The sequence below is a fragment of the Triturus cristatus genome, chromosome 4_2 (assembly GCF_964204655.1).
Source record: "Triturus cristatus chromosome 4_2, aTriCri1.1, whole genome shotgun sequence".
Classification (NCBI taxonomy): domain Eukaryota; kingdom Metazoa; phylum Chordata; class Amphibia; order Caudata; family Salamandridae; genus Triturus; species Triturus cristatus.
The window spans coordinates 648,559,055-648,580,437 of record NC_140586.1 but is presented as its reverse complement, the minus strand read 5'-3'; the positions used below and the strand labels follow the sequence as shown (position 1 = coordinate 648,580,437).

The 21,383-nt window shown below is 48.0% G+C and overlaps 1 non-coding gene across 1 annotated transcript; it reads right to left on the bottom strand.

Moving 5' to 3' along the window:
- Positions 1-3,548: 3,548 nt before the first annotated feature.
- On the bottom strand, positions 3,549-3,670 carry LOC146834815 (U6atac minor spliceosomal RNA). Its single transcript, XR_014960870.1, has one exon. It is a non-coding gene; the product is annotated as a U6atac minor spliceosomal RNA (small nuclear RNA).
- Between the last annotated feature and the right edge of the window lie 17,713 nt (positions 3,671-21,383).

The following is a 21,383-nucleotide window of genomic DNA, read 5'->3' as shown; positions in this document are numbered from 1 at the left end:
TGTTGCCTATTTATCTAGCGCGCGCTCGACCGGAAGGTATTGGTGCAAATTTTGTGAACAATGCCTGCACTTGTATCAAGTATCTGCCTTATAGGAAGCCAGCACATACATGTTGCATATTTGTGTAGCGCAAACTCGACGCCAAAGGTATTGAAGCGCTGTATATGAGCACCGTACTTACACAAGCCGGCACGGGGAGAATAGGGGATTCGTACCATATAACACGATCGCCGTGCCCGGCCACACGAGCACCGCACCAGATTAACCCTTGAGGAGCGGGGGGGGATTAGTAGTACCCGTAATCGCGTGATGTGGACAGTGCATGTCTTGGTATCATGTATCCGCCTTATAGGAAGCCTGCAATTACATGATGAATAGTTATATCGTGCGAACTTGACCGGAAGGCATTGGAGCACTTTAACATGAGCACCGTATTTATATTACCTCTTCAGGCAGGGGGTGTTTACGACATTCGTACCATATTACCCGCTCCCCGACCGAACCGCGCGAGTACCGCACCAGATTCTCCATTGAGGTGCGGGGGGGTTTATTAATGCCCGTAATCGCGTATGTGAAAATTGCATGCACTTGTATCATTTATCTGCCTTATAGGAAGCCAGCAATACATGTTGCATAATTATATAGCGCAAGCTGAAGGTGTTGGAGCGCCTTACCTGAGCACCTTATTTACATTACACATTCAAGCACGGGGAGCTTACAAGATTCGTATCATACTAAACGATCCCCGTGCCAGGTCCATCGCGCCTGCCGCACGCAGCCCACTGCATGCCCCCCCACCCTCAACGGCAGCGTAGCCGACGGGAGGGGGGGGCGATAACCTTAACCAGGGAGCGCCACATGTGTTGCACCTCCCGCGATCAGCGGGGACCCAGGCAGCTCCCAGCCGTGCAGTGCTGGTGTTTTGGGGGCCGTGAACCCACGCTAGTCTCCTACCGGCTCCCACGGCACAGGGTATGCGGCTTCTTAGCCGGCCGCACCCCCCTTAATATACTTTGCTCGCGAGGCCGACCGCCATTGCGAAGTATGCCCCGCGGACGAAAGGCCGACGGACACGCGATCACTAAAATGTGTGCTCTGCCGGACGGTAATTGATCTTTACACCGCACTATAGCTCCCGCGTGCGACGCGTGAGCAGGGGGTGACTTAAACCAAGCCCATGAGACCCCCGAAACCTAAGATGCGCGGGGGGTGAGGGGTACGCCACGAAAGGTACGCCAACGGAAACAGAATCAATGTAACTTGAACCTGCGACCTTGCGAGCAAGCGTCCCAGGGCCCAGGACCCACGCACGCTCATGCCCGCTCCCACCGTGCGCCGGGTGCGTGGCTTATTGGCCAGCCGCTCCCATATCAACTAACGTGCGCGAGGTCCACCGCCATCATGAGCACCGTAATTACATTACACCTTCAAGCAGGGGGTGCTTAAGAGAATCGTACCAAATTACATGCTTCCCGTACCGCATCACGCGAGCACCGCACCAGATTATCCATGGAGGTGCGGGGGGTTTAGTAATGGCCGTAATCGCGTAATGTGAACAATGCATGAACTTTGCTCGAACTCAAACTGCGGCGCTGTGATATGAACTAGAGCCTGCCATCTGCCAAGTGATTAGCCCAAGATCACAGGAGGTGGGCACATCCTCGTCGCGGCGATTACGTGATTTGATCACGGAATACACAACTAAACCAGGCTATCTTTTATAGCCACAACTTTGTGTACCTGTCCCACTCGCTTGAGTCAACCATGCTAACCACACTCCCAAGCCAGTGAACTTTCCCTTGGACGAGAACTGCACCTCTTTGAAAGGTTGTGAAAATTGTTGCCTATTTATATAGCGCGAACTCGACCCGAAGGTATTGGAGCGCTTTAGTGGGGCGCTTCCCCCAGCACAGCGTATGGAGCTGAAAGGCCACCACGTCAAACCTGCCGGCCCCAAAAGTCGCGCGGCCAAACAAACATGGAAGCGCGAATGCCTGCATCCGGGTATGTATATGTTTTGCCCCTTGAATGGTAGGCCAGCTAGAGGTGCAGGGGGGTGTCGTAATGTCCAGAATCGTCTGATGCGCGCGAATCTGGGCACGTGCAAAAGGCACTGTCGCGCAGCGCACGAGCACCGTATCCCCGAGACGCCGCACGAACCCCCGAAGGCACCGGAGCGCCGCGGGAGAGCATCGCAACCACATACATGGCCGGGCCCAGGGAGACTAGGCGAATCGTCCGGGGCCACCGCGCAGACTCGAGACCCAGCGCCCCGCCTCGCGCCACGGACTTACTCCGGCCTGTTTTGCGTAGTCATCAACCCATATAAGAATTTTACCCATTTATTCTGAGGAGATTGTGGACATGTGCAAGGGCAAAAGCGCCACGAGATGGCGCTGCACATCTCCGCCATCGCGGACACTGCCTGCAGAAGCATGATGCAAGGTGAGCGCCCGCCCCGTCCCTTGTGATACCGTTAGCGATTATTTGTAAATCCGATGCCTCATAGATGCGGTTGCACTGAGCCAGTTTGAAAATCATGATTTCACTATTCAGTGCGTCCACCAGCCCAGCCTAGCCTTCATTTCTGATGCGCAATACGCGCGGAGAATGATGAAACGAGCACCAACGAGATGCGGAACAGTTAGAACTCGTGAGCCGTGGTGTAAACTACTATGTTTATCATTGTAAAATAATGTCGGCAGGGGGGAGATCAAGCGTTTTGTTCAGAATCACAGTCAACCACCCGAGAATAATTGACATACAGCGAGGCCTCGTAATTGCCGAGGGAACAAAATGAAATGTAGAGGCAATACTAAATATAAATCGTTTCACTGGAAATCCAGTTAGAGGCCATCTCTTCAAAGTGCACTTCAGCTCGAAGAGTTGTTAGCATGCCTCTGCCGAAGGAGTTACGTGCCCTCGTTCTCTCTCACACATTCCTGTTTGTCAAGCTCCTCGCCGTGCTCGGTGGGCTTGACGAAGACTCCGGAGGCCGCGTGACGCATGGCCCCCATGGCACGTCTTCCCCGCAGCTGCAGAATGGCGCAGGCTTCCAGGCCAAAATTATATCTTTATCGAACGCATTCCACAGATAGAGGCAGCAAGTGCAGAGAGAGTGTGCGCTTGGTAGGGCAGCCCAGCGACTGTCACCGGGCCTTGCATAACCCCTCACAGAGGGAGGGAGGTGGTGTGGAACGTCAGGCTGTGTGCCCTCCACTCACCAGAGAACCCGGTTACTTAAGCCTTTGGTTTAAACCTACATCGCGCAGGCATGCCGGGGCGACCACGAGGGTGGCACGCCCGAGACGGCCGCGCTCGCGGAGCAGCATCCCCCGCCCTCAGCCAGCCTGAGGGCCCCCCCTTACTCACCGCTCATAGGGACCTTCCCCCAGATCTACCCGCACCCCGGCAATGGGAATTGACACCTCTACTTGTGCGGGGAGGAATTAATGAACAGAGACTCGATACACTGGGCTGCTGGGTGTACTTATTAACCGGGATCGCCAGCGAGAGAAAGATAAGCGCGACCCCCAAAGCATGGACGCCAAAAGCGGGGGGGGAGCGAAGTCAGTGGCAGAGCCTAACCGTATATGCGTAGTCAAGGCCACTGGGACCTCTTCCATCCTTGTCAAGGGGAGTGCTAACCTCCTCTCCTTTAGTACAACACAATAGGCCCAAGACTTAACCATAACCACCGTAACGCTCGGCACCAAACGTGCCCTACACGCTGAAACTTCCGACGGCGCACCCGACAATAATGCTCTCACTCCCCCACGGGCGCCCGCAGGCGCTTAAACATACTGCTCATCGCCGCACAAATCCACGCCGCACTACATACAAATTCGGCTCCCGCTTTGATCTTGTGCCCCCTCCGCCCGTGGTCATCCAAGCCACAGGGCCCCGTCGACCTGGTACTGCCCAGGGACGGGGCCGGGGCGGAGCGGAAGCAACAAGACTCACCGGTAAAGGGGGGCAGCGACGATGACCGATGCGGCGTGGAACCCGGGAATCAGCGACGAGCAGCCAGCGACCGTCCGAAAGGCGAGGTGGGCGACAAAAGAGGTCGCCAGTGAGGGTGGGGGAAGGCTAAATAGCCTCCCCCTCACACCTGGGCCCGGAAGTGACGCGCATTGCGCGTCACTTCCGGCCCTGACACGGAGGGGGGCACCAGTCTGTGTCCCTGCCCCCCCCCGAAGGAGGGAGTGGGGAGGGGTGACCGGGGCCCCGGGGCCACTAAGGCGCCGACCGCCGAGTGGCCCCCTGCGGGGGCCGCGGTCAGCGGCATGTGCATTAAGTCACTGTGCTAACCAGACAGTTTGTGTGTGCTTATACTCCATTGTTCTGTGTAAATTGTACTTAAGCAGAGTATAAACTGTCTCCTTTAAAACGAGACACTGAGGAAAGTAGCACTGGTGACATGCGTGTGCTATCGTAGGGGTAAGCGGCAGGGGCAAACTCCTCCACGCTGCAATATTGGATTTTTTTGCCAAACTGCGCTGTCAGCGGAGCGCAGAGTGGCCAAACTCCGTGCGCTCTGCCCGGGGAGCGGACTTAACTGCCCACCCCCAGTATAGTGGTGCAATGCTTTATGGGCAATTTTGAGATGGATCCTAGCTTCATTGAGTAGCCATTTCAGTGATTGAAGGTTAGGGGTGATATAATATCCTTTTCTTGATCTAGTGATGAGCCTAGCTGCTGCATTCAACGTAGCCATCAGTTGCACAAGTGAGATTTTCAGGAGGCCCATAAGGGTAGTACTAGCGTAGTCTTGTTTCGATAGCACAAGAGCTTGAACTGCAGTTTTGCGGTCTGCCAAGGGGAAGAAAGGTTTTAGCTTCCTAAGAAGATGCAGCTGATAGTTAGCATCTCCATTGGTGGCACTGATGTGTTTTTGCATGGATAGCGCTTTGTCCAAGGTTATACCTAAGTATTTAGCAGTCAATGGTGTGTGGGGTGCAATTCACGACAGTAAGATGAGGTAGTCATTCTTTGATATTAGGTGCAATGGTGGGCAGTGAGATCAATAAGAATACTATTTTGAGGGCATTGAGTTTGAGGTGGGTACGACAATGTTGCAATTTTGACGAGGTGTTATTGAGGATATTGATGTCTTCAAGAGAGGTGATTTTCCTATAGAGTTGAGTGTTGTCCCAGGCATTCTCACTCCAAAATGTAACCTGCGAATCATACATTTTAAATACTTGCAACAGATGTATTACACTGCTGCCAAATTACACAAATGTGGGCTGAGAGATGATTCTTCCTGCTCACATTGTGGAGCATGTGAGGCAGGCTTTATTCATCTAGCCTGGGCGTGTGTTCTTATTTGACAATTCTGGGCACAGGTGGTTCAGGCTGTAATGGTCATGGTGATGGAGCCGGTAGCTTGTACTTCCCAGATGTTCCTACTAGGTCTAGTCACACATTTGAAGCCAGCTCACTGTAAATTTGTGGCGGTGGCACTGCTATACACTGGGGAGAAAAAGCTACACCCAAATTAAGACAATGGCTCACTGACCTGGTGTATTGCAAAGACCAACTGGAACTGTTCTCAGAAGAGCTGCCAATGGCCCCGAGACCAAGGAATATATGGTACCCCCTTACAGCCTATTTACTGACTAACCCTTATATGTCTGGCTAGGTTGGATCAATGTACCAAGGTTTGTTGGCATATAATGTGGTGTACATGCTGTATGATTGGGCTATTGACATGGAACTATAAAGGTGGTGTATTCAAATATGTGGCATAAAATTGCATAATGGGCAAAATTGTGATATTTGATCGAAAATTACTTTAAAAAAAAATAATTGAGTGTCATTTGCATACATGTGGTAGGGGATATGGGTGAGTTTCATGATTTCAGTTAGGGGCTCCATTTATAGGTTAAACAATGACAGTGAGAGAGTAGAGCCTTGAGGTATGCCCAGCGACAATGGCAACTGATCGTAAAGTACGGGGTTGATTAAGATGCGCTGAGATCTGTTGTGCAGAAAGAGGAAAACAATTTTTGCACGGTGCCTGAAAGACCCATCCTGTGTTCTAGAAGGTTTAAAAGGGTATCATGCTTGACATTGTCAAACGCCGCTGACAGGTCAAGTAGAATTAGGAGGCACGATTCATTCTGGTCGAATGAGCATAGGGCATCTTCGACAATGTGGACCAGGGCAGTTTTGGTGCTATGACCTGGTCGCAAGCCAGATTGACATTGGTTGAGGAGTTGGAATTGCTTGATGTGATTGCACAACTGTAAGTGCACACATTTTTTAAAGAGTTTGACTAAAGTTGGGATGTTGGAGATAGGGCAGTAATTGTAGGGGTCAGTCTGGTCTGAGTTGGGTTTTTTCAGGATATGAGTAACCTGGCCACTTTTGAGGCAGTCAGGTAAGGAGTCTTGAGTGAGTGAGGCATTGATTATCATAATCCATAGTGGAAGTAGGAAGTGAATGGACACATTGAGAAATTTGGAGGTAAGCAAATCGTTGAAGTGGTTGGAGTATTTCAGAGAGGTCAATATAGTTAAGATGTAATTTTAATCGACGCTTTTAAAGCTATCCCGAGTGGTGTTATTTTTAGGTGTGGGGTGGGTTCTCTGACATTATTCCTGATCAAGTGGGGTGGAGTGTCGGGGATGCACATGGTAAGAGTTTCATAGAGTTCTGGATATTGTTGGTGATTAGCACGGTTTCTCAGCAAAAAAGGAGGCAAAGGTTTTGCAGTTAGTTAGTGTTTTATTGTCCGAGGAAATGGGATCGCTTTTGTGGTTCCACTGTTTTTTTATATTTTCTAACAGTTTTGTAGGTCTATTAGATGCCGTGTCTAGTTGATTATGGTAGAAAGCTGTTTTGGAGTTCCTGATGTGTCTATTGTAGGTGCTCCATCTTTGTCGTTGAAGTTTGAGGTTGGACAGAGAGGGGGTTTGTCTACATGTTCTTTCTGTGAGTTTAAGGTGTCGGTGTTCCTCATTAAGGTTACAATTGAACCAATTTTTTTTTACATGGAATTGATGTAGTGTTCAGTGTGGTCATGCGCGTCATACATCGAAGAGGGCGGGAGTAGAATGTCATTAATAAAAGGCAACATAGTGAATGGGTTAATGTTGCGGGTGTGTCGGACCCAAAGTTTGGATTTTCACAGGTTGGCCCTTAGAGACAATTGCCTTTTCTGAGATAAGAAATGTGATGTAGTGGTGGTCAGTCCAGTCGCAAGGTGGGATAGATTGAATTTGTATGGTGTTCTTTTTTGCAATAATTAAGTCTGGGGTGGCCCCTTTGCTATGGGTCTGGCTGTTGGAGGCTTGGATAAGGTTGAGGTCCTGGAGGAAGGATTTAAAACTGTTCAAGAGAGGATTGCTAAAGTTGTTCCAATGAATGTTGAAGTCGCCAAGAAAAATATGGTTGTTATGTCATTGTTTGAGGAGATCATTTCCATGATCTGTCTGATGAACGTGTGGTTATCCCCAGCCAGGTGGTAGAACGTGTGAAGAGAGCACCTTGAGTTGTCACTGGCGGTGATATTGATCCTGAGGTATTAGCAGAAGGGCAGTGACAGAGTGTGAGATTGATTTATAGATAGTGTGGACCTATATTTACAGGCTGGGCCACACCCTAAATGGCCTGAACTGTCTAGTCTGATGATGTCATGACTGTGGGGAACTAGTATGTCAAGAATAGGAGCAGAAGATTCATTCAACCAAGTTTCCGTTGGCATTAGGATGACTAGGTCATGGTTAAGTATAAGATCGTCTTTGTTGGCTGCGTTTTTCACAGCTGAATGGCAGTTGGGTAACGCACATTTCAGGGATGTTTTGGAGGTAATTGTGGCCGTTTGTGAGATGGGAACTTGTTTGAGGTTTGTTTTATTTATATGTCGTGCTGAGGTTGTATGTCCTGACAGGGTGAGTAATAATAGTCTTGATTTTTGTAGCAGGTATAGCGTGGTCGGCCAGAGCATGGGTATAGGTGTCTAGGAGGAAGAATATATTGTTGTAAAATAACTGTATGACTAGCCTATTAGGTCAGGAGGAGTGGTTGTTGTTAGGTGTAGCACTGCAGCAAGGATGTGTGACCCATGTGTAAGGAGGGATAGAAGCAAGGTGGCATTTGGAAGTTAGAGCGTTATTTGCTTGGAGGTGAGTTATATGTGGGGACCACTTGTGTTCAAGGTTGGAGGTGATATGAACTAGTTTGAGGATGTCAGCCCTAATCAGTTGCAGTTCAGAATTTAATGTGTTGAGCTTTGAGGTAGCGAAGTGACTCCTTAGAGGTTCTTGGCTGGGAAGAGCACTGTAATGTAGAGAACTAGCCGAGTCAGGGCAATTGGAGCCAATGTTGATAGTGTTCACATCCGGAGCCTTGGTAATGGTTGGTTGAGAGGAGGCAGTGGATGAATTGATCATGTTGATGGGAGTGTAGGTGTAGAGGGCTATAGGAGAATGGGAAGTAACAATGTTGGATTGGTACAGATGTGGGGGAGTGCTAGTATTGATGCTGGAGGAGTGGGGGTGTTGGACTGCATTTGTGCCTGTGGATAAGTAGGTGACCACCAGGGTAGAGAGGTGGGAAGAGAGATACGGTGAGGTGGGAGAGATGAGGCTGTTATAAGTGGAGGAGTCTAAGGGGAGTGGCAAAAGGGCAGGCGGGGAGTGGCTGTGTTTAGTTTATTCTTGAGGTAGGGTAACAGATCGACAAAGAGTTCCAGATTGTGATCTTGTGGCACCACACCCTCTTTTGATTGCCCACGTGGACACTCTTTAAAAATCCAGCGCATAGATGTCTGCCACCGAGACACTGCCTGCACCGCAACCTGAGGGCACCGCACACCGCAGCGCTCTACTCACACAGCAGCCTTGATGACCGCCACCCCAACACACCAAAACGTCCGGCTGGTACAAAAAGGTACTGTTTACACGTCTCCTGACACCAACGCCGGTCTGCACCGACCCAGTCGACCGACCCGGTTGGATTTGGTTGTTTTTAGCACCGAAGTAGCACCGGACAGAGCTACCAACTTCAAGGAACTGCATTTGTAAGGTTATTCTTGCAGAGTACAGATTTTGATGATTGTATGTTGGACTTGTTATCGATTTGGTCTTGTTTGCACGGATAAATGTTGGTTATTTTTCTAAAACTGGTGTAGTATCCTTTTGTAGTGTTTTTACTGTATTACTGTGGGTTATGTACAAATGCTTTACACATTGCCTCTGAGATAAGCTTGACTGCTCATGCCAGGGTGAGCAGGGGTTATTTTAGAAGGGTATCCTCCTTATCCTGACGGCAAGGAAGGGCCCTTATTTGGACAAAGGTGCAAACCATTGCCAACTAGAGACCTCCATTTCTAACATTGGTTGTCAGCAGTGAGGATAGGACTTGCGTTTGCACTTGACCTACAGTAGTTGGTGCACACTACTACCATCGCAGAACACTACGTACCACATACTGGTTCTTTTTGGCCTATTTGTGATCTTGCCATTTGTTGAGAACTTGAACTTGCTATTGCATCATGCCTGAGTCAAGAGCATCATCCGTTGCATCCTTGAAGTGGCCTTTGAGGAGGAGAGGTTAGAAACCTACAACGTGAAGGAGTTGAAGGCTGTTTGCAAGAACCTCAAAGTCCAAATCCTATTTTTAGGGTGGATGTGCTTTTGGGAGGTGGGAACCCTCCAGGCCAGGCAGCAGTGTCTTTTGCCCCAGAGGAGTTGGAGGACAGGCAGGAGGCAGGAAGTTTGAACTAGAAAAACTCTGGCTGGAGAATGAGAGGGAAGACAAAAGGATAGTAGGTCCAGCACAGATGGTGGCTGCAATCCCTCAGTGAATGTAGGCAAAGATTTCAAAAAGGGGGATGACATGGTTTCAGGGTTATGAGGCATCTTTCCACAAGAATGGGGTCCCTGAAAACAATTGGGGAGCAGGATTTTGGCCTCTTTTCCTAGAAGAGGGGAGGGACACTTTAGTGGCATTGGGTGAGGGGCAGAGCCTCACCTTCGCTGACATGAAGGAGGCCCTTCTCACCAGGTATGGTCTCACTTCTAACAAGTACAGGTATCAGTTTAGGTCCAGTAGAAAAACTAATGCAAACACTTGGTTGGAATGTATAGATTATTTTTGTAGGTCACTGGATGGTTGGATGAAGGGCAATACTATGATAGATTTTCAGTGGCTCTACAATTTGATTAAGTGGGAGCATTTGGCTTCTATGCTTTGCAGAGCTGCGCCAGCACTTGACTGATAGTAAGCTGACTGACCCCAGGAAGCTTGCTATGGAGGCAGACCACTGGGAGAGTTCCAGGGTCCACAAAAAGAGTGCATGGGGCAGACTTTGACAAAGGTGAGCAGGGCCCCCAGCACAAGAGTGGGGGGCAAGGGTAAAGCACAGGAGTTGTCTAAAGGGCCCCAAACTAATACCCGGGGTAAAGGTTCCCATCCCCCAGTAGATAAGAAACAAGGGGTCTCTTCAGGGAAGCCTGCAAAGACTGGCCCCTGCATGTGCTCTGTCTGTGAGCAGGTGGGTCACTTGACGGGGGACTCCAAGTGTCCCAAGAGGGCACAGCCATCTACTGGTGGGCACTCCAAAGAGTTGGCTAGTGTAGCGCTTGGGGAGGAGGGGTACCCAAAGGAGGGTGGAGATCCCGCAGAAATGACCCTTGTCTCACTAGGGGACAGTGAGACGGTCCCAGGAAACCTGGTGCCTGCAAACACTAATGAGTACAGCGCGTGGGTGACCATAAATGGGAGAAGGGTAGAGGCTCTCGGAGATACTGGAGCCAGTGTGACCTCAGTCCGGTGTCACCTGGTCTCTGAGGAGCAAGTGGCCCTGGGGCATTCCACCAAGTAGTTGCTGTGGACAACTCAGAGTGCCAGTGTAAGGTGGAGCAGGTTGCCTTTGAATGGGGGGGGTCTGAGGTCCCTTGAGGGTGGTTGTGAGCCCTACCATGCCTGTAGATTGTCTGCTAGGTAAAGACCTGGAGCAGTTCTTGTGGAAGGATGATGAGCTCAGGTCTCACTTGGAGATGCTCGGGTTGCCAGAGTGGGCATGCGTGACCACTCGGTCAATTGCAGTCAGTAAGGGTGATCAGAAGGACCTGAAGCCTGAAACAGTGACCCAGGTTCCTGCCAAGAGAAAGGGCAGGGTTTGCGGAAACCCGCCCCTGGAGTTCCCATGGTCCGGGAGGAGGCTGACCTCGAGGGGGATGCCCCAGTACCTACAGGGGAGCAGGTAGCTGAACTGGGGGACTTATCTGACCTGACCCATTGGCAGCAAGTAGGGGGTCCCGCCAGGGAAGACTTCTGCAGGGAGCAGGAGGAATGCCCTTCTCTGGAGTGTTTGCGGCAGCAGGCTGCAAACCAGGCAGCTGGTAATCAGTCTGGATCACAGTGACTGTACTGGGAGAATGGTCTCTTATAGAGCGAGCCTACGGTTGCTGAACCTAGGTTAGCCTGTGTGCTGGTGGTACCCGTGCGCTTTAGGATCTTCCTACTGGGTCTTACTCACCCCATGCTTTTTTCATATCCAAGTATTAGACATCCCTGTGGGAGGCGTGCGGTGTGACCTACAAGTTCCCCGCCCCTTACAACCCCCAAGGTAATGTTTTTGTGGAGATTCAACCGAACCTTGAAGGGCATGATCAAGGGTCTAACAGAACCCATGAGGCATAAGTGGGACATCCTCTTACCATACCTGCTCTTTGCATTCAGGGAGGTACCACAGAAGACATTAGGGTTCAGTCTCTTCGAGCTTCTGTATGGGCACCCTGTAAAAGGACCTCTCAGTTTGGTCAAGGAAGGCTGGGAGACAGCTCCCAGAAAAACTCCCAAGGATGTATTTAGCTACATGATGCCCATCAGGAACCAAATTTCATGCTTCAGGAAACTCGCTCAGGCGTACCTAGAAGCAAGCCAGGAGGAGATGAAATGCTGGTATGACCAAAAGGCCACTTTGGTAGAGTTTCAGCCTGGCCAAAACGTTTGTGTCATGGCCCCAGTCCAACCTTTTGCCTGGCAGGACAAGTGGACTGGGCCTTTTGAGGTGGTGGAGCGCAAAAGTAATGTCACCTACCTGGTGAATTTGCAGACTCCCAGGAACCCTTTGAGAGTCCTCTATGTGAACGGCCTCAAGTCTCACTTTGAGAGGTCTGAATTGAGTATGCTCTTGGCGACAGATGATGGGGTGGAAGAGGAGAGTGAATCACTCCCTGACCTCCTGTCTACCAAGGAGCATGATGGGTCAGTGGAAGGTGTAATCCTCTCCCCTACACTGACCCCAGAGCAGCAGAGTGACTGTTGCCAATTGATGGGGCAATTCGCCACACTGTTCTGCCTGACCCCAGGTGTTACTCAGTGGTGTACCCATGACATGGACACTGGTGACAGCCCTCCTGTGAAACACAAGCTTTACAGGTTGACTGACCTGGTCAGAGCCAACATCAAAGAAGAGGTTTCTAAGATGTTGGCATTAGGGATGATAGAGCCCTCCAACAGTCCTTGGACCAGCCCAGTGGTCTTGGTTCCAAAGGTTGCTGCACCCGGTGCCACTCCTGAACTGCAGTTCTCTGTGGACTACCTTGGGCTCAATGCCGTCACCAGGACTGACACGCACCCCATCCGCAGAGCTGATGAACTCATTGATCGGTTGGGAGCTGGCAAGTTCCTCGGCATGTTTGATTCGACGTCTGGGTACTGCCAGACTGCCTTAACCATGGAGCCCAAGGAGAGATCAGCCTTTTCAACTCCAGAGGGTCACTACTGGTTTCGGGTGATGCCCTTTGGGTTGAAGAATGCCCTTGCCACCTTTGAGAGGTTGGTCAACCAGGTGTTGGCTGAGCTGGAGGATTTCAGTGCCGCCTACCTGGACTACTTTGCAGTGTTCAGTTCCAGCTGGCAAGAACGCTTGCAACACCTCTGAGAGGTGTTGAAGGCTCTGCAAAGGGCAGGCCTCACAGTAAAGGCCAATAAGTACCAGATCAGGCAGGGATCTGTGGCACCAGGTTGGAGGCGGCTAGGTGGTGCTCCTTCAGCCTAAGATTGACACCATTCTGGCTTGGGTGCCCCCTAAAACCCAGACAGAGGTGAGGGCCTTTTTAGGTCTTACCGGCTACTATAGGAAGTTTATCAGCGGCTATGGCACCATGGTTGCCCCCTTGACAGAGCTGACTTCCAGGTAGCAGCCCAGGAAGGTGATCTGGGCTCAAGCCTGCCAGAAAGATTTTGATGCCCTAAAGACAGCGATGTGCACCGCGTCCGTGCTCAAGGCACCTGACTTCTCCAAGGAATTTGTAGTGCAGACTGATGCTTCAGACTATGGTGTGGGAGCGATGCTCTCACAACTGAACGATGAGAGACTAGACCACCCTGTAGTCATCCTTAGCAGGACACTACTTTCCAGGGAACAGAGGTGGAGTGCCATAGAGCGAGGTCTGGGCACTGAAGAAGCTAAGACCCTACCTATTTGGGACTCATTTCAGAGTTCAGACATGCCACAGGCCCCTCAGGTGGTTAATGCAAATGAGGGGTGGGAACCTAAAGCTGTTGAGGTGGTCCCTCTCCCTACAGGGAATGGATCTTACGGTGGAACACCGCTCTGGCGCAGAACACGCCAATGCTGATGATCTATCCAGGTTCTTCCGCCTTAGTGAAGAGAACTCCAAGGAGGTTGGGTAGTTCTCTCTACTTTCAGCTGGAGGGACATGTGTTATGCCTGGCATCTTTTGGCGTGTTTCCCCAGTCTTTTTGCTTTCTGGCCTCCTAGTTTTGACTTTGTTTTTGCTGGTTTAGTGTCTCTCTGCACCTTCTCACTGCTGTTCAGTGTTAAAGTGCAAGTGCTCCTATTGAAAAGTGTATTATGGATTGATGTTTCCATGATTGGCATATTTGATTTACTAGTATGTCCCTAGTAAAGTACACTGAGAGTGCCAGGGCCTGTAAATCAAATGCTGCTAGAAGGCCTCCAGTACTGATTGTGCCACACACACGAGCAGCCTTTCAAAGGGTTTACAGACCTGCCACTGCATTGTCTGAGCGCAGTTTTTACTGCCATGTCGACTTGGCATGTGCACCCACTCGCCAATCCCTAACCTTCCCTTTTATTACATGTAAGTCACCCCTAAGATAGGCCCAAGGTACACCTATGGGCAAGGTACAGTGCAAGTGAAAGGGAGGATATGTACTGGTATGGGTGACATGTCCCGATAGTGAAATACATTGTAGTTAATTTTTCGTTTTTCACTATTGAAAGGCTATCTGTCTCATAGGACAGAACGGGAGTTTACTTATAACATCTTATGAGTATATCTACCCATTGGGACAAGATAGAGAAATGGAGTTTAGTATGCCTGAACTCATAAAGTAGAAATGCATCATTTAGTAAAGATGATTTTTATATTCTGTGTTTAAAAATACCACTTTTAGAAAGTAGGTATTTTCTTGCCTAGCCATCCTGTATGCCTCTGCTGGGTTGTGTATTGACTGTCTGGCTTTAACCCCTTCGCTGCTGCGGACATTCCGCTGCAGCGCTGGGGGGGGCAGGGGGGCAGCGCGGCGGGCCTGTGCTCATGACGGAGCCGCTCCGTCATGAGCCACAGTTGAGCTGTGCTCATGACGGAACGGTTCCGTCATGACTCCGCCCATTTGCGTTGTCGCCCCGCACAGGCGGGGAAACAGCGCCGCGCAGGCGGAGCGGCCGCCGGCAGGATTGTCATGACGGAACCGTTCCGTCATGAGCACACGACAACCGTGGCTCATGACGGAACGGTTCCGTCATGAGCAGGGAAGGGGTTAAAGTGACAGGGGCTGGGGATGTGCATTCTCTTCGGACAGCCACTGGGGGGGTGGGGGTCAGGGCTTGGCTGAATAGACCTGAGCTGCATGTAGAGTAGTGGGAGGAGATTTCCTTGCACCAGAATAGGCATTGTCGGCCTTGGACAATGCTGTCTCCACCCCCTGCCAGGAAGTTGGACCAGAGAGGACCAAACTGGTTTGAGCTGAGCACACACACACTCTGCACAAAAGAACAAAGAGAAACTGAGTATAAATATTGAGGCCCAGACCCCAGAACTTTAGAACTCGCTAGGATCAATGCCCTGCCAAGAAGAAGAGCTTAAAGATCTGCCAGGAGGAGTACTTCCCCTTTCCTGTTTTGTTGCTTTGCTGGGTTGGCCTGCAGTTGCTGCGTTTGCCTTGGGCAGTAAAAGGGCTGAAATGAACTTTTCTTCACTTGTTGCTGAATATCTCCAACGGCTTTAAATAGAGCTTGCCTCCTGTTCACGAAGTCTCAGGGACAGCAAAGACTTCACTTATCTCTGGGTACCGCCTCTAGCACCGCCTGTCTCTGTTGCCACAGAGGGACACCGCAACCCAACCCTGTCACTATGACCGCAGTCGGTTCTGTGACAGAAAGACACTGCTGTGCTTCTCAATGCAACCCTGGTCTCACCCATGACGACGACCGCCACTGCCATCGAGCCGTTGCTTGCACCGCGACCTGTGGGCACCACACTCCAAACTACCTCACTTCACTTCGTCACCTTGGTCTCACCTACAATGCCGTGGCCAGCTGACAGGGCCCTCGTGGTCTGCACCATGGTGTAGGGGCACTGTTAATAAGCTACATGCAGCACCGCCCCGTCCCACACCGCAGTTGCAACCCACCCACACCAGCCCCATCAACCACCAATCGTTGATGAGTGCCGAAGCTTGCACCATGACCTTCAGCACCGCAACGAGCACTGCCCCGCTTCACACTGTAGCCCCGTTCTCACTGACACAGCTGGATGACCGCCACCGAGCCTCTGCCTGCACAGTGATTGAGGGCACTGAATGTCGCACTGCTCCGCTCACACCGCAGCCTCGATGCCCACTGCTGCCGGAACACACCGCCGCAGTCAGCCGGAACAAAAACTGGTGTGGTGTCCTTTTGTAGTGTTTTCACTGTATTACTGTGTGTTATGTGCAAATGGTTACACATTGCCTCTGAGATAAGCCTGACTGCTTGCGCCAAGCTACCAAGGGGATGAGAAGGGGTTATTTTAGAAGGTTATCCACCTCATCCTGACAAGAAGGAAGGGTCCCTATTTGGACAAAGGTGCAAACCATTGGCAACTAGAGATCCCCATTTCTAACAGGATGTCTGTGGCGACAGTTGGAGGAAGCTATTATAAGAAAGTATGTTTTAAGACTCTTCAGGCTACTTTAAAGGTGTAGTCAGCTGTTTGTTGAATGATGGAGATTGGCAGATTGAATTTTTACACTCCCAGGTGGAACAATAGGAATCTACCTGAGATTTTTAGGGATCAGTGTGTCTCTCGCTGGAAAGATGTTGGGATAAATAGGGTGGGGTTCTTGTTCTCCCTTACTGGGATCATATCTTTGGAAGAATTTAAAAACAACTTTAACATCAGTTAAAGAGATTTTTTTAAGTATCTTCAGATACTGGACTTCTTGAGTGGGAAGGGGGGGGCCCAGTTGGTATTTAGAGAGTCGATTTGGTGGACCTGCTTATCAGTAAGCGAGAATGTCCAATCAGGACAATTTATTGTTTTTTGAATCTACAAATGAAAGACGATTTGGACAGACATTCTCAGAGATGGCAGGAGAATCTGGCCATACCTGAGGAAACATTTTTGAAATTGTATTCTTTTCTGCAATCCATTTTATTGTCAGCAAGTCTACAAGTACAGTACTATCAGATCTGTTTTAATCTATATTACACTTCTTGTAGGATTTCTAAATGGGGGATGGCAAAGGGTCACGCTGCCATTGATATCAAATGTATGGGGCTGATATCGTACATATGTTTGCTACATGTGGAGAGTTTATGACCTTAAAAGAGGAGGTACAGAGGGTTTTTAATTACAAACTTAAGTTAAAGATTTCCTTAACCTCTACTTTAATTTTGTTAGGGGTACTAGAAGAGGAGGGATATGAGGTTGGAAGGTCCCTTTTATTTATTTCATTGACCATTCTCCGACTGTGCATCACCTCTGCTTGGTTTGATCCGAATCCACCTGTGTTTCAGCAATGGTTTGGTCGGCTGTTGGTGTTGCACAATCTAGAAAAGGCAGTGTATTTGAGGAGACGTATACGGTCCTGTAAAAAAGGATTGTGAATTCGGGCTCCTTTGACCAATTGAATCAATTTGTCGACCGACGAGAGAGGATCTTCCTAATTTTGAGAGAATGATTTGATATTTGTGACTTGGCCCGTGTCTGCTTATGCACTTTACGTTGTATTGATTTATTTTACTTAGAAAGTGTAATGCACTATGATGAATTGTTTATGTTATACCTATTCCCCTTGTTTGTTTGGTGCAATATTTAATGTTTGATGGGATCCAATGTAACGATCTGGGAGTGTCTCCTAATATGTGTGGCGGGTGGGATGTGGGTTGGTGTTTTCATTTTTATAACAGGGAAAATTTGCAATAAAAATACTTTTTTTTAAAAGACCTGGATTCTTTTTCAGTTTTTTGGGGGGTGTAAAATCAACAAGGTAAAATGCGATGTACTCCCAATGTCAAGCGCCATGCCATCACTAGAGACATAATTAATGGATTTGACTTCCAACGGGTAAGTCGTAATCTTAAGTATGCAGAGTTTCTGCTAATGCAGGCCTGACAGACATTATCAATAAACCTATTCCTGTGGAACAAAGATAGATTCCTTAGTATGAACCTCCAAGTTATAAGTATATATCATGTCAAGAGCCCTCAGACTTCCAACTATGGTGAATTACCACACGACCCAACTCATATCACAATTACCATACGTGATAGAGGGAACAACAGCACCCTCTCTTTACTGGGCAACATTAGAGCAGAACGACTTAAAGGAATATACAACATACTTTTCTATCACACCGCTAATGCAGAAGCTTAACCCTGTGACCAAGTCTCTATTGACCATCTATGCGACTATACATAAACGCATGAAAATACACCTACACGTAGAGTCCCCAGTTTGAACTGTGCTAAAATAAAAATAGGTGACTGTCCAATATTCTGGAAGCATTTGGCTGATAAAGGAATAGTGTCTATCCACCATGTTATCAGACTTTGTACATATATTTAAACTTAAGGAAGCATGGCCAACGTTGGTGCATCTAACAATTAAAACACTGCCTCCCAAGACTCTAGGCAAACTATTGCAATACCTGCCTTCTTCTCTGGATCATGAATAAGTCATACTCTGGGGGAGATACAAGGGGACCATTTCAGGACTCTAGAATACAATTACCACAGAATAGTATTCCAACCCCACACATGCTTTGCAAGAGAAAAGGCAAGAACTGAGTACAAGAAGAAATATGTTCCTCGTTACTTAAAACGTATGACAGAGGGATGCATGAAATGAGACTCAAATTTACAGCATGCAAAGTATTGCACAAATGGCACTGGACACATCCCTTCTGAACAAAGTTAGGATCAGATGTGATTCAAGAAGCTGGAGGTGCGCTGGGCCATATATTATGGTCATGTCCTAGCATAATAAACTATTGGTCAGAGATTTGGGACATTTTATCCAAATACAGTGCCCTCCCCCCATGGGATTAGCGCGCATACACTACTTTAGTAACATCCACAAGGTATCTTCTTCATTGTGTCGATGAGTGATAACTTCTTTTCAATCACCAAGGTATGCATCCCACACCACCAGAAGTCCACACAACTGTCCACCTAAGAGGATAGTTGAAAGTGCTTTTCAGATTAGCCTACTTTGAAAGTTCCATTTACAGGACACAAGACGCAATGGACATTTTCGAAAAGGTTGGGCACCATTACTGGCGAGTGGATAAGTGTGGCTCAATGGTTAGAGCGGCAGACCTCGATGCAGAGCACTGGTCCGGGACCAGGGTTCGATTCCCATCGCGGCAGGGTCTCGGGCTATAAATTCCGCGGACCGGATATTCTCGCCTCAGTGCCTATTCTAATCTTGGGTCACATGCTGCAACTCAGGGCAATAGCTTGCTTAATCTCCACAACGGCCCCAACAGCGCTGGGATGCCTGGCCTCACCATGGGGGTGCCCAGGAGTGGACACTTCACATGGAAAGCCAGGAAGGGTTCCTTCAGCGGTATGAGTACAGCGCTGAGATACCCGTAGTGGTCATCGGCGCTATATAAATACCTATACATTTACATTTACAGAGCGGATGATATTCCATAGTCTGTTTCTTCTTCTATAGTGCATTGGGTATAATATTTCAATTAGTAATGTTCGAGGTATAGCCCACTTGTTGCAAACGTTTCCCTAAGAAATCACACCTGAAGTGATACTGACTTGATTCTACTTGATTTTGATTGCACACACTTCGAGGGAAATAAATAACTTGATTGGTACTAAGGAATATCATTTTTAGGCAGCCCCTTAACCACCTTCTTCTTCATTCTTTCCTTTTTTATAATTATCAAAGTTGTATAGGGCCGAAAATTTGACTGCAGTTGTGACTAATTGCATTTAGTGTTTTACTGGCTATAATTATCATAACGGAGAAGTTGTATTAGGCCGTTGCGATTGTGTTTGTATTTTCTTAGACTTGCAGAGACATGCAACTGTTTAAAAAATGTTGGATTGTGAAATCTAAATAGTTATGTCGAAAAGGTATAATGGTGGCTTTGTTGGAGTTCGATGTTGACTGCTTGGACATCTGATAACTGGGGTATTAGTATATAATGGTTGGTCTGTTGATATCTATTTGTTGTGTATGTATGTTATGTTGGTGGCGTATTGGCATCTGATGGTGGTTCAGAGGACCTATGGTGGAGGGTGTAGGTGTTGACATCTGATGGTGGATATGTTGGTGTATATTGTTGGTTGTGTTTAGTGACAGGCTACTCATTGTAAATATAGCACTCCGCTGTTGTCTGTCATTCGTGCAATGCAGAGCAGGGCAGATATTTTTCATGTGGAATTAATAAACTTGAGACAATGTGTGTTGATGTGGCTTGTGTGTGTGACAGTGGGTTTGTTGCAGTATGATGCTCACTGGTTTGTGACATGGGTTGAGTGGGCGTACAATAGTTGGTGTGTTGGCATAGAATGAGTATTAAGCTTACGTATGGTGGTAGTTATACTGGCCTATAATCGTGGTTACTTGAATACATGAGGTGAGTAAGTGGATTTAGGATGTTGGCTGTGTAGCTGTACGAACAGGCGTGTTGGTGTACTGTATTCGTTGTGTGGGCGAATGAGGGGGTGTTACTATATAATGTTGATGGTGTGGCTGTATGATAATGGTGCCACAGGTCTAAATCATTCATGATACTGCCATATACACCTCATCTGTGGAGTCAAAACCTGAAAGAAGAAGGAATGTTTTTTGTGGTCTGGTTCAGCTTGGCAGGCACGGAAGGGAATGCTGACCTAGCGACAGGTATACCGTTTACTGGCCTTGCCTTCATGGCATCACTTGTCTCCTGCTTTGACTTTCAATACATGACTGAAGACATGATTTTTCTTTTTACAAACGTATCTGGATACCAGAACCTACTTGTAATATGAATATAATGGATAAATCTTTATGGGGAGATTACACTTCTTCAAAAATAATTATAACACAAAACTGCATCGTTCTACAGATCTTACATTTTAGTAAGGCTGTATATACAAAACAATCACTAGAAGACTTAACTATATATATAGTTTCTGTGCGGAAGTAGTGAAGTGTCAAGCACGTTTGGTAGCACCATCTCAGTAATTTTATGTATACCACTTTTATAGTGTGACCTAACTTCCCATTCCATACTTCCCATATGGATCGTTTACGGATCACGATATTTATTTCACTTTTTAAGGTTGTATTATGTTTTTTAAATCATTTGATTTCAGATGTAAGAGAATTAAAATACTTCACAGAGCTTCCATCAAGTAAGTCATTATACCCATTCTGCCACAGCTGCTGATCACAAAGAACTCAGGTAAACCAGAAGAATGCTGTTGCAGAAATAAGTTCGTTTTGTATTCACATTCAGATGCTGCAAATTCCAACCAATTTAATATTTTTAATTGAATGAGTCAGTCAATGTTCACTTACAAAATGAATTCTAATGTATAAAAAGGTGAATGACCTTGCAGTCGGAAGGCCACCTTTACCAGGGTTATTCCCTGTACAGTGTATGAATGTTTGATCAATTATGATATTCTACCCACAAGTATATGTAACCGTCAGAGTCTATTCTCACAGATTCAGCAGACCAGTGCCTTCCACGCGTGCACAATTTTATCACAAAATAGGTTCGGAAACATCTTTACTGTAAAAGCTTTCAGTTTTAAGTTATCATCTATTTATTAGTCGTGTATGAACATATAATTTGTAAAAGTAACAATGCAAAATCTGGTTTTAAGAGTATTTTTTTTATTTTTGTTTGTTAGCATCCTCGTTGTACTCAAACCAGTG